This window comes from Lolium rigidum, chromosome 4 (genome assembly GCF_022539505.1).
Source record: "Lolium rigidum isolate FL_2022 chromosome 4, APGP_CSIRO_Lrig_0.1, whole genome shotgun sequence".
NCBI classification, from domain to species: domain Eukaryota; kingdom Viridiplantae; phylum Streptophyta; class Magnoliopsida; order Poales; family Poaceae; genus Lolium; species Lolium rigidum.
In genome coordinates this window covers 69,569,712-69,584,532 of record NC_061511.1, presented here as the reverse complement: position 1 = coordinate 69,584,532, position 14,821 = coordinate 69,569,712, and positions in this window count along the sequence as shown.

Sequence of the window (14,821 nt, the reverse complement as noted above, 5' to 3'; positions counted from 1 at the left end):
GTCTTCCTTTGTTCAAACACTTCACCAGAAAATATCTAGACTTTAGAGAGACCAATCATGCAAACCTTCAACAAGCTCTATGGTAGTTCTTCATTAATAGGTGCAAAGTACATGATGCAAGAGCTTAAACATGATCTATTTGAGCACAACAATTGCCAAGTATCAAATTATTCAAGACAATATACCAATTACCACATGAAGCATTTTCTGTTTCCAACCAAATAACAATGAACAAAGCAGTTTCAACCTTCGCCATGAACATTAAAAGTAATTCTAAGAACACCAGTGTTCATATGAAACAGCGGAGCGTGTCTCTCTCCCACACAAAGAATGCTAGGATCCGATTTTATTCAAACATAAACAAAAACAAAAACAAATAGACGCTCTAAGTAAAACACATAAGATGTGACGGAATAAAAATATAGTTTCACTAGAGGTGACCTGATAAGTTGTCGATGAAGAAGGGGATGCCTTGGGCATCCCCAAGCTTAGATGCTTGGGTTTTCTTGAAATATGCAGGGATGAACCACGGGGGCATCCCCAAGCTTAGACTTTTCACTCTTCTTGATCATATTGTATCATCCTCCTCTCTTGATCCTTGAAAACTTCCTCCACACCAAACTCAAAACAAACTCATTAGAGGGTTAGTGCATAATCAAAAATTCACATATTCAGAGGTGACATAATCATTCTTAACACTTCTGGACATTGCCCAAAGCTACCGAAAGTTAATGGAACAAAGAAATCCATTCAACATAGCAAAAGAGGCAATGCGAAATAAAAGGCAGAATCTGTCAAAACAGAACAGTCCGTAAAGACAAATTTTTCAGGGGCACTTAACTTGCTCAGATGAAAAAGCTCAAATTGAATGAAAGTTGCGTACATATGTGAGGATCACGCATGTAAATTGGCAGATTTTTATGAGTTAGCTACAGAGAGTTCTACTCAAATTCGTGACAGTAAGAAATCTGTTTCTGCGCAGCAATCCAAATCTAGTATCAACCTTACTATCAAAGACTTTACTTAGCACAACAATGCAATAAAATAAAGATAAGGAGAGGTTGCTACAGTAGTAACAACTTCCAAGACTCAAATATAAAACAAAAGTGCAGAAGTAAAATAATGGGTTGTATCCCATAAGCGCTTTTCTTTAACGCCTTTCAGCTAGGCGCAGAAAGTGTGAGTCAAGTATTATCAAGAGAAGAAGCATTAACATTCTTACCATGGGAGTTGGGAGTTTTCTCAACAATGCATTGTATCTTGTCTATGTAAGTAACTCCTCTTTCATTGCTCTTAGGCTTACTATCCTCATCAAACAAATTTTCAGGAACAAGCCAAGCATAGTTATTTTCTAGAGCTTCATGCATCCCTAGGAGCTTAATAGGTATCGGTACTTTAATCTCCCCCTCACCATTGACGTTATTAGTGTACTTTAATCTATCCATGTCCATCTTTTCAAGTGTTTTTGAAAAATCGGTATAAAAGCCAAGCCTCTTATGCTTAATAAAAACTTTTCTAGCTTCTTTAGCTATATCACCAAATTCTCTAAGAAGGACCTCTAAAACAAAATCTCTCTTTTCTCCTTCTTTCATATCACCGAGTGTAAGAAACATATGTTGCATTATAGGATTAAGATTAACAAATCTAGCTTCCAACATGTGCACTAAAGAGGCAGTAGCAATTTCATAATTGGGAGCAAGTTCTACCAAGTGTCTATCTTCAAAATCTTCAACCATACTAACATGAGTGAAAAATTCTTCTATATTATCTCTTCCAATGATAGACCCTTGCCCTACCGGTATATCTTTCAGAGTGAACTTAGGAGGAAGCATGATGAAATGAACAAAAGGTAAATAAAGTAAATGCAAGTAACTAATTTTTTTGGTGTTTTTAATATAGAGAACGCAAACAAAACAGAAAATAAAGTAATGCAACTAATTTTTTTGTATTTTTGATATAGAGAAAGTAAACAAAGCAGTAATAAAATAAAGCAAGACAATAAACAAAGTAAAGAGATTGGATGTGAGAGACTCCCCTTGCAGCGTGTCTTGATCTCCCCGGCAACGGCGCCAGAAAATAGCTTAGTAGTCAGAGGATGTGAATACCTTTTACCTTACCTCCCCGGCAACGGCGCCAGAAAAAGAGCTTGATAACGCGTGAAGCACGCGTCCGTTGGGAACCCCAAGAGAAAGGTGTGATGCGTATAGCAGCAAGTTTTCCCTCAGTGAGAAACCAAGGTTATCGAACCAGTAGGAGATGAAGGCCACGTGAAGGTTGTTGGCGGAGGAGTGTAGTGCGGCGCAACACCAGGGATTCCGGCGCCAACGTGGAACCTGCACAACACAATCAAAATACTTTGCCCCAACTTAACGAGTGAGGTTGTCAATCTCACCGGCTTGCTCGTAAACAAAGGATTAAATGTATGGTGTGGAGAATGATGTTTGCTTGTGAAGAACAACAGAGAACGAGTTTGCGATAGATTGTATTTCAGATGTAAAAGAATGGACCGGGGTCCACAGTTCACTAGTGGTGTCTCTCCCATAAGATAAATAGCATGTTGGGAGAACAAATTACAGTTGGGCAATTGACAAATAGAGATGCACATACATATCATGATGACTACTATGAGATTTAATCAGGGCATTACGACAAAGTACATAGACCGCTATCCGACATGCATCTATGCCTAAAAAGTCCACCTTCGGGTTAGCATCCGCACCCCTTCCAGTATTAAGTTGCAAACAACGAGACAATTGCATTAAGTATGGTGCATAATGTAATCAACACAAATATCCTTAGACAAAGCATTGATGTTTTATCCCTAGTGGCAACGAGCACATCCACAACCTTAGAACTTTCACGTCACTTCGTCCCGGATTCAATGGAGGCATGAACCCACTATCGAGCATAAATACTCCCTCTTGGAGTCACAAGTATCAACTTGGCCAGAGCCTCTACTAGCAACGGAGAGCATGCAAGAACATAAACAACACATATATGATAGATTGATAATCAACTTGACATAGTATTCAATATTCATCGGATCCCAACAAACACAACATGTAGCATTACAAATAGATGATCTTGATCATGATAGGCAGCTCACAAGATATAACATGATAGCACAATGAGGAGAAGACAACCATCTAGCTACTGCTATGGACCCATAGTCCAAGGATGAACTACTCACGCATCAATTCGGAGGCGGGCATGGTGATGTAGAGCCCTCCGGTGATGATTCCCCTCTCCGGCGGAGGTGCCGGAGGCGATCTCTCGAATCCCCGAGATGGGATTGGCGGCGGCGGCGTCTCTGGAACTTTTTCCGTATCGTGGCTCTTGGTAATAGGGTTTTCGCGACGGAGAGTTTAAGTAGGCGGAAGGGCAGAGTCGGGGGGCGCTCGAGGGGCCCACACCATAGGCCGGCGTGGGCCCCTCCTTGGCCGCGCCGCCCTATGGTGTGGCCACCTCGTGGCCCCACTCCGTATCTCCTTCGGTCTTCTGGAAACTCCGTGGAAAAATAAGACCCTGGGCGTTAATTTCGTCCAATTCCGAGAATATTTCCTGTGTAGGATTTCTGAAACCAAAAACAACACAAAACAGGAACTGGTGCTTCGGCATCTCGTTAATAGGTTAGTGCCGGAAAATGTGTATAAATGATGTAAAGTGTGTATAAAACATGTGAGTATTGTCATAAAACTAGCATGGAACATAAGAAATTATAGATACATTTGAGACGTATCAGGGTTTTCGAGTGAGATCCAATCTACCTACGAACATGAACCACAACGGTGATACTAGTGTTGTCAATAGAAAGAGTAGATTGAATCTTCACTATGGTGGGAGAGACAGGCACCCGCAAAGCCACTTATGCAATACAAGTTGCATGTCAAACGTGGAGCAAGTCTCATGAGACGCGGTCATGTAAAGTTAGCCCGGGCCGCTTCATCCCACCATCCCGCAAGATGCAAAGTACACTAACCAAAAACAACAAGAGCATCAACGCCCACAAAACCATTGTGTTCTACTCGTGCAACAGATCTATGCATAGACATGGCTCTGATACCACTGATGGGTTCGTTGCATAGAAAATAAAAAAATTCTACCGTGAACAAGAACAAAACCAAGATCCAATCTAGGAAAAGCCAAGATCTAATCTATGAAGATCGAAGCAACGAGATTGATGTGAGACTAACCCTCGAAGATTTCCAAAGCCTACGAGATTAGATCTCGTTGTTGGTGTAGACGATCGTCCCCAGTGCTGCAATCCGGCAGCACTTCCGTACTCGGTCGCGCGTACGGTGTCGATGAAGCCCGTCCTCTCCCTGTTCCAGCGGGAAGCAGAGGTGTGGTAGATCCCCTCGGAATCCCAGCAGCACGACGGCGTGGTGGTGGAGGTGGAGGAGAAATTCCTGCAGGGCTTCGCCAAGCCTGCGCAGGAAGAAGGAGGAGGGAGAGAGGGGCGGCTAGGGCTTGGGGGGATGATGTGATGCGCCCCAGCCCTCCCCTCCCTCTTATATAGGCGTGGGAGGGCTGCCTTGGCCCCTCCTCCAAGCCCAAGGGTGGGCCAAAACAAGGGGGGGATTTCCCCCCAAGTTAAGTCCCTATTTTCAAGGGATTTGATCTTATCCACTTGGTACAGCCACATGGGCCTTGGGGGGCTGGTGTGCATGGCCCATGTGGGCCTATGCGACCCCTCCGGTCCATGTTGGTCATCCGGGATAGGTGAGCCCCACTATGGTACCCTCCGGAACCTTCTAGAACCTCCGGTACAATACCGAAAAATCCTGAACTTTTCCGGTAACCCTAAAAATGACTTCCCATATATGAATCTTATTCTCCGGACCATTCCGGACCTCCTCGTGATGTCCTGGATCCCATCCGAGACTCCGAACAAACTTCGGTCTCCATCTCATATTCCGAATCTACTTATGCGACATCGAACCTTAAGCGCGTCACCCTACGGTTCGTGAACTATGCAGACATGGTCGAGACGCATCTCCGACCAATAACCAATAGCGGGATATGGAGATTCATAATGGCTCCCACATATTCAACGATAACTTAGTGATCGATTGAACCATTTACATACGATACCGATTCCCTTTGTCACGTGATACTTTACTTGTCCGAGGTTCGATCATCGGTATCTCCATACCTTGTTCAACCTCGTTACCGACAAGTACTCTTTACTCGTTGCCGTGGTATGTCATCTCTTGTGATCCAATCACATGCTTGCAAGCTAATCAGACGACATTCCACCGAGAGGGCCCAGAGTATATCTATCCATCATCGGGATGGACAAATCCCACTGTTGATCCATATGCCTCAACTCACACTTTCCGAATACTTAATCCCATCTTTATAACCACCCATTTACGCAATGGCATTTGATGTAATCAAAGTACCCTTCTGGTGTAAGTGATTTACATGATCTCATGGTCGAAGGACTAGGTAACTATGTATCGAAAGCTTATAGCAAGTTGAACTTAATGACTTGATCTCATGCTACGCTTATTTGGGTGTATGTCCATTATATCACTCACCAAATGACATAACCTTGTTATTAACAACATCCAATGTTCATGATCACGAAACCATGATCATCTGTTAATCAACAAGCTAGTTATACAAGAGGCTTACTACCTTGTTGTTTACATAACACACATGTATCAATGTTTCGGTTAATACAATTATAGCATGGGATGTAAACATTTATCATGAACACCAAGATATAAAAATAACTAATTTATTATTGCCTCTTGGGCATATCTCCAACAGAACGGTGGCGGCTTGGTGGTGGCCGTAGGCGGGGAAGGCGGTGGTGGCCGGATGTAACACCCCAAATTTTCAAAAAAACAAAGAAACATTCATTTTCCCTTTTTCCAAATTTTGGAACCAACAAAAACTTTTATTAAATTAAGATAGGAGCATAGTGCTCATGCATGTGTGTGATGACTTTTGCCATGATGTTTGTTTGAAGTGTTCACCCATGCTATTAAACCTTAAACCCTACCCTTTTCAACATCAAAGAGAAACAAAATAAAAAGAAAACCAAATAAGAGAAAGAACATATGAGAGCAAATAGCTATCTTTGCAAATAAGAAATCATGCCATGAGCTATCTTGTTTAGATGGTTTGAAAAACATCAACAAACCCAACCTATCATTTACCAACTAAATCTAAGGTGAAATAAAAAGAAAATAAAAATATGCATAGAGGCATATGTGGCACATAGTCATAATGACAAATCTTGACCTATGCCCTCATACCTTACCCAAAAGGGTTTGAAACCTTTACCAAACTCAATATAACACTAAATAAACACTAAACCATGCCTAAGTGAAGCAAAGAAAAAGAAAAGAAGAAAATAAGAAAAATGCAATTCATCACATACATGTGCTTATGGCCATTTTGCAAAACTTTGATCTAGGCCACTTTGGCTTGTGCCATTAGTTGTAGAATCTTAATAAACACTTAATAACTCTTATTGAATCAAAGAAACTCAAATCAAATCAAATTTGAAATCAAATTATGCTCACATAAGATAATGGTCAAATCTGCCCATTTTAACATGACACCTACTTTGAGCCTTTTTATTTGGAGATTTCTAAACTAAACAAAGCCAACTCTTTGCACCTCCTCCAAGACCACATCAAGGAGAACAACTTTGCTCAAATACACCCCTGCAAATTCTTGCTAGATTTCAAATGAAGATCAAGCAAAGTAGCAACCTTGACACAAAAACAAGATCATACACTTTTTGGATTTTTGCAATTCAACTCAATTTTGAGCACCACCACCACCATTATGCTTCAAATATTATAGGAATCCAGCCCACCAAAATTCACTGAAGAATTCCAAATTTAATTTCTTGCGGCCATATGATCAAACACCTTATGTGCACAATGCTGCCAACCCTATACAACCTAATATCCAGTGGACCAATGCCTCAACCATCAAGCCTATGTCATCTGGAGTACCTCTAGCAACTCCTTGCATCATGCCAGTACTGGAGACACTTTAGTTTGTGCAAAATATTGGAGAACCATGCCATGCCGTGGCATGACATGGACACACACATGCCATCCTCCTCTCTAGTCAACTCCAACGTGCACGATCATGTCCTGGCTCTTCCTCTCACTCCCCTGCCCCTGCTAGACACGCTGGTCGACGATTTGGTGCACCACACGCATCGGCACGAGCGCGCCCAGAGACGCACGCGCACGCCAGGGCGTGCACGGACAAACCCTGGACGCGCCAGAGCGCACGACCGCCTCGCCGCGTCAATGCTCGCCTCAACCTCTCCGCTCGCCACCAGCTCCGCCACGCCACCAGCAACGCTGTAGACATGCCCACTGGCCCGCGGGAACCCTGTACATGACGACATGGTCGACGCCATCTGCCGGTACCCGCGACGGAGACAGCACGCGCCCGTCCTCGTCTCTACATCTTTTTCCCCGCAATCAAGCCCTGCGTCACCGCCGTGACGTCGTCGAACCGCCTGCGTCAGCACCAGTGCCTCTGCGCCCCTGTAGCGACGACGCCATGATCGCCACTGCCGCAGCACCACCGCCTCACTCCGCCGCTATAAAAGGAGCCCCTCCTCGCTCGATTTCTCCACACCAGCACCTTCCCCTCTCCTCACTCACTCTCCTCATCCACTCGCTGCTCAACATTAGCCACCGCCGCCCTCCAATTTCACCACCGGAGCCCGTAGCACCGCGGCGGAAGAAGGAGAAGCTAGGAGCCACCCCCCGAGCTGTCGTTTGTTCGAGGAGTCTCGCCGTCGTCCACAACGCCACCGCAGCACATCGCCGACGATCGCCGCGCCGCCGGTGAGCCGCCGACCCCCTGCCAGTGCCGCGCCAGTACCTCCCTCTCGCCGTCGACGACGACGAACCTGATCCGTTGGATCTTGTTTTAATCGTGCGTCTCAGAGCGCGAGTACCGTTTCGCCATTTTAAGTGAGACTGACGCGTGGGTCCCAGCGTCAGGCGGCCCACTCGCGTGAGACGCGTAGCTGGGCCGGCCCATTTTATTTTCTCTGTGTAGCCCAACTTGCTTTCCCGCCTAAGCCCAAATATTCAAATTCAAATACTTCGAATTAATGAATTTGCTCACATATGCCATGTTCAAATTGAAATAGAAATAAATCTACTTGGCCAAATTTAATTTTTTTTTATATATTTGGAAAGCTTATAAAATTATCTAAATAACTACACTGGCCTCAACCCTAGATTCATTGTAGAATTAATGTGATAAAAATAACAGGGCAGGGACTTTTCCAACTTCAAACATTTATTAAAAATCAACCAAAAATGCTTTTGAGTTGATTCCAACTCTCAAAAATCACATTTCATATTGTCTATCTGAGTATGTAAAAATATGACATAGTTGTTTGTATGATCATGGTCTAGACTACATAATGGCTCTGTGGCTATTTCTAGTCCATTTAAATTATCCAAAAATATTTATTAAATCATATGGGAGATATTCTCTCATTTAAATCTTGTCTCAAGTAATCCAACATGAGGTAGGGACCTTGGTCTATATTATCTCATGTGATATTATTCTATGATATTAAATTGTTAATGAGATAGTATTAAATTGCATGAGGTATATTACCTCATTTAAATCATTTTCCCAAATGATGATTATGAAGTGTTGACCTTGGTCAACATGGGTTCATACATTATTATTTGAGGAGATTAAATCTTAACAAGATTCAATGAGAGGAAATTATTTCTCCAAAGAAAATAAAAAGAAACCCTAATCCCTATTTCAATAATAGGAACTTATTTTCCAAACACTAAAGAAGAAAACCCTAGTGTGATGTTAAGTGAGGATTGGGATGATGATAGATCATCTTGTGTGAGCCATTAAGGCTAATTAGTCTACTTAAGTATTGTTTGGTGATTGTATCCTCGTATTCGTTTATAGACGCTAGTACCGGAGACCATCAGGAGGAGGAGGTCTTCTACCAAGAGGAAGAAGAAGAGAATTTTGATCACTACCCCAATCAAGGCAAGCTAATATTCTTGCAAGTTGCCCTAGTGCAAAGCTCTACAAGAGCAAGGCACCATCACTTTTTACTTTATGCTTAATCATCCTATCCCAAGTTTTTACCTTACAAGTTTTTGACTTTGGTTTATCAAAGTATATTTTTGATTCATGATTCACTTGGTCTAGCTATGGATTAGTACAAGAGCATCACACTTAGCCTAGAAAGCTATAAGCTAGTTAGCACCCCTCATGACTAGTTGCTAGTGCTAACAAATAAAATTGACTACTCTAGATGGGAACATGTGAAATCAAATGACTTTGAAAACATTGGAATGATGAGTCATTCTATTGAAAGATTTTGAAGGTGAAGGTGACTTATGAATGACATGGTGAACTTTACAAAAACTGATGGTTGGGTTCGGATGCGATACCATTCCAATTTTACAAGTACCCCCACAATACCTGATTATGGGTAGGGCTTAACTGGAAATTTGTGTGCCTTACTATGGGTTCCCTCTAAACAAGCGTCATAGGGGTTATGCCGAGGCTGCCTCCGTTGAAAGTGAAATTATGTGAAATGACTTGAAATGAGGTGAATGTCCGGCCCAAGCCCTGTGCAGTTCCCAGGCTGACGGTTTGTCTTCACTGGAAGGCCAAGATCATGGGGAGAGGTGCCTATACTAGGGTATGTAAGTGAAAGGTTATGGTTGGTAGTCCGCACACGGAGTGTGATAAATCATGGCCAGTTAACCCTGACGGATTATTGCAAATGTTGTGGCACAAGTGTACAACCTCTGCAGAGTGTAAACCTATTTGAATAGCCGCGTCCACGGTTAGGGACGGTTGGAAAGGCCATACTGTTCCGTCATCAGATCATTTTCAAAAATGTGACATGTGACATGTGACTTGAACTTGAAAGGTGAATTTGAATTGATCACAACAGAGTTGTGGGAATGACACTAATGTTCCCACTTGAGTAAGTTAGGCAAATGAAGAGTCTTTTATTACTAAAGTGCTTATGAAATAAAATTGGCTTTATGAAAATAAACCTAGAGCTTAGCACCCTCTTACCATAGTTGATAGTACTTACATTAGTATTAGTTTGCGAGTACTTTAAAGTACTCATGGGTTTGTCTCTGGCTATTCAAATGGCCAGACTGTGAAGAGGAGAACCAGTACCCTGAAGATGGACAGCGGGACGTCTATGATAACTAGGACTACTCCTGACGTCAACAGTTGCCTGTGGAACAGATGGACCGCAACTACTACTTGTTATCACCAGATTTTGGCCAAATCAGAAGATGGGCCGTAATTGAGATGGGCTTGGAGGATATGTACATGAAGTGTCTCTGAATCGGCCTCGTGTGAGAGTTTGGGCTAGATTGCCCGTGTATTTGTACATTATGGTAGATCGCATCTTAGTTTAGAATTAAGAGATAGAGTTTGGTCGTATACGACTAGGTTTATTCCAAAGATAGAAAGTCCCCGGACTATAAATATGTACCTAGGGTTATTGAGAAAGGAGGACGATCACGTTCACAACAAACACAATCTAGGCGCATCGCCACCCCTTGTTTCGAGGGTTTCTTTCGGGTAAGCATCATGCTGCCTAGATCGCATCTTGCGATCTAGGCAGTATCAGTTTATTCGTTATCTGGTGTTGCTCGTACTGAAGCCTTGTTGATGGCGAGCGATATATCATAGGTGTTTTGGGGCTTGCATCGATGCTTTTCTGATATGTTTGCTTAGTTATGCTGCCCCTCAATATCTAGCTGCCTTTACACCTATCTTGGGTGTAAGGGCAGCACCTTGCTTCGTCTTTACTTAGTAGACCTGATCTGTTATGGTTGTTCCTTGTTATTCAAGGTTTAGTTTGATATATGCATAGTTAGGCCTTGCAAACGGGTTGAACGATCCAGTAGTGCGTAAGGTACGGTTTGCCGATCCAAGAAGGGATGTTCCGGGAACCGACTCCACGTTGGTTTTTAGGCCTCCTCTTGGACTAGTTTTCTGTTATCTTTCGTATCTGCCAGGCTCAACTACGTGTAGGACGTTCCGGTTATGCGGTGAAAACCCTAAACTTTCGTAGATCGATTTAACTTGGTATTGGTAAAGCAGGATTCCCATGCTATCGTAGATCCAATACGAACCATGGGGTAATCGGCTCTTTGAGCCGATTCACAGGGTAACCTGAGAGCCGATCGAGGCTCATTTAATGTTTACGTGTCTGCCATGCAGGAAGCTAATCGAAGCAATCCAACACCTTCCTGACCAGGTATAGGTCAGGTGGCACGCCCTTGCGACCGTCGGGACGTGTGCCGGAGCATTGCGGGCCGTCGCCCGAGGGACCGAGGCCCACCAGCAGTCCTGGGAGCCTCCCGGCTCTCCGTGTTGCTCGTCGCTGCTCGCCGGTGGGTTTTGGTAGGCAACACATTCTGGCACGCCCGGTGGGACCTTCTACAGCAACTACGTCAACATCTGCAGCTGAGATGTCGGACGAGCCAGTCAAGTACGAAGATCTGCCTGAAGATCACAAGAAGAAATATGATGAGCTTAAAGTTGTCTTCGAAGCCGATCTCATCGGCTCTTTTGAAAGGACCCGTACACATGGCATTAGGTTCAAAGGATTCACACCCGAAGGCGTGCTCGATGGAGTAGATCTGTCTCTCCCTTCGGAGGAACGCACCAGAGCTCTGCGCCAGGAAGTTAATTACATGGTGGCTCACTCTCTACACCATCATTCTGAGAGCCTGGTGAACACTTTGGAGCGCATTGCGGTTCGCGTGGTTCAGGAAATCATGAAGCATCAGTACTCCCCGTCAGGGCCTGCCCTAGGAACTCACCAGGGAGAGATACCATTCCACACCAGACCACGACTGCCATTCACGCTCGCAGCTCCAGAGCAACAGGGTTCACCGGCATACGTCGTCTACAAGGTTGGAGGCGATCCTAGCGATTGCCAATTCCTGTATGAGCCGCCTAAAGAGATCCCGCCTGGATACGTGTGCACATACGTGCCGGACTACAATAACTTGGCGCGCACGAACCAGATTGCAGCAGGAGGGACGTCTGGAGCAGATGCCGATAAACAGGTGTGGCTAGCTAAATATGCCACCGGAACGAGTCATGAAAGCTCAACCCCTGCAGCTCATACCATGGAACAAATCAGTACGATCTTGAGAGACCAGTTCGGTATCCTGCCAAAGAGGAGAACAATCGGCTATTCCAAGCCGTATCCCAACGAATATGATCTGATTCCGCTGCCGCCCAAGTATCGGCTCCCTGAGTTCTCAAAGTTCAGTGGATCAGAAGGGTCTAGCTCAATTGAGCATGTGAGCCGATATTTAGCACAGTTGGGCATGATTTCAGCATCAGACCCGTTACGTGTGAGGTTTTTTGCGCAGTCTCTCACAGGACCAGCTTTTGGGTGGTACACCTCATTGCCACAAGATTCAGTCCGGACATGGAAGCAACTGGAAGAGCAGTTTCATGTACAATATCACTCAGAAGCTACCGAGGCTGGCATTACCGATCTGACGCAGGTCAGGCAGAAGCGGGGAGAGACGATGTCTGATTACATTCAGCGTTTCGGAGTCGTCAAGAACCGATGTTATTCGGTTCGTTTAACTGAGAAAGAAGCAGCCGATCTGGCAGTGGTAGGCCTCGCAGCGCCGATCAAAGATCTGGCTTTCCAAGTGGAATACAATTCACTGGCACACATGATTCAGAAATTAACATTATATGAACAGCGCCACCCAGAATTGTACCAAGATAAGTTCAAACGCCCGATAGGCCTGGTCGAGACAGAAGAAGTTGAAGACTTTGCAGAAGATCAGGAAGTCGCCGTGGCTGAATGGGCTCGGGGGGCAGCTCCCGTGTCCTGCAAATGGGTGAAACAGCAAGGGCCTGCAAAAGGGTTTGACTTTGATATAAGCAAAGCTGAGCAGATATTCGATTTACTGCTGAAGGAAAAACAGCTGAAATTACCCGAAGGCCATAAGATCCCTACGGCGCAAGAGATGAACGGGAGACCGTACTGCAAATGGCATCACTCGTTCACCCATATCACCAACGACTGCAAAGAGTTGCGTCGGCAGATCCAGATGGCGATAGAACAAGGCCGTTTGATCCTCGGTCAGTTTGCCATGAAAGTGGACACGCACCCGTTTCCTGGCGTCAACATGGTGGAACTCAACCACTCCACGAGGTGCGAGCCAGGTTTCTCATTCGATGTTAACATAGCAGGGTCTGTAGACCGCCATGGCAAGGATAAAGAAGAGAGCGGTCACTCCCGTGGCAAGGATAAGAAGGAGGCCGATCCACGCGACCGGCCCCGATACGATGACAAACGGTACCTCACCGAGGAACAAGTGAGAAACGTGCAGTACCAACGACCACTCTCCGCGCATCTCCTTAACAAATATGAGCGTCAGTACGACCGACGCCAGCGGTACGACGTGGATGATGAAAGATATCGTCGGTCTGATGCAGACAACAGGAAATATCGTCGACATGATAGAGATGACGAAGGATATGAGCACCACGCTAAGGGGAGGTCAAGAGAGCAGGAAGACATGGACAGACACTGGGATTGTCCTTTCTTCAAGCACTGCTGGGACTCAGGAATGAGCCGATTGCCTACAATCGACAACTGCCCGGAATGTAGACAGCAGAAGAAGGGCGCAAGTGAGGTTTCGGTGTTCAAGCGTCTAGGGCCTCTTCCACCTCGTAACCGACGAGCTGAGTCATCTCGAGAGGAAGACTTCGAGGAGTCAGAAGATGAGGAAGAAGATAGATACCACCGGCCAAGGTGGTGCCCTGACGGACTCAGTCACTCCCAAAAGCGTAGGGTTCAGAGGCTACGTAACTTGGAGGAAGCCGAAGCGCAGTACCTATACACGTTGAGGAAAGCGCGGCCTGATCTGGCCGTAAAAATTCAGCAAACGTTGGAGACGGAGACGCGTCCACACAAGAAAGAATGGCGCCCCAAGCAGACAAAAGCCGATGCAAAGGCATCGACTGACACAAATATGGTGTTCATACTTCCGTCGGAGTTTTGTGCTCCAAGAACTGAAGAAGTGCCATTAGCACAGTTTGACTGCGGTCCACGGCCGGTTATCTTTGAGAAGCCACGAGAGAAGAGCTACAGGCATTTGAAGGCCCTGTACCTGAGAGGTTATATCAATGGGCAGCCTGTCAGCAAGATGTTGGTCGACACGGGAGCGGCAGTCAATATAATGACATACTCCATGCTACGGCGTTTGGGACGTTCTAACGCAGATCTGATCAAGACCAACGTCACACTAAGCGATTTCAATGGCCAAGCATCGGAAGCACAAGGCGTTCTGAACGTGGATCTAACCGTAGGCCGAAAAACCATCCCTACGTCATTCTTCATCGTCGACAACAAAAGTACCTATGCTGTCCTGCTAGGGAGGGATTGGATTCACGCCAACTACTGCATTCCATCCACAATGCACCAATGCCTGATACAGTGGGATGGAGATGAAGTGGAGGTCGTTCATGCAGATGACTCGATCGAGATCTCATTAGCTGGCATGAATATTTGGGATGCAGACGACCAAGAGCCGATCTCTGGAATCAGTTTGGACGGCTGTGAGCGCATCGAAGCTTCAAAAAAACGGGGTGAGGCTGGTCTTATCCACCGGCCTGACAGAGTAGCAAGACTAAAGTCAATGGACGTACGTGGCAAGGCCGATCCCTGCGATCGGCCCCAAAAAATAAAAAGCAAACGATCTCGCACAAATGGCGTCAGGCTACAAGGACGTGGCAGATGTAACCGATGTTCAGATACAGT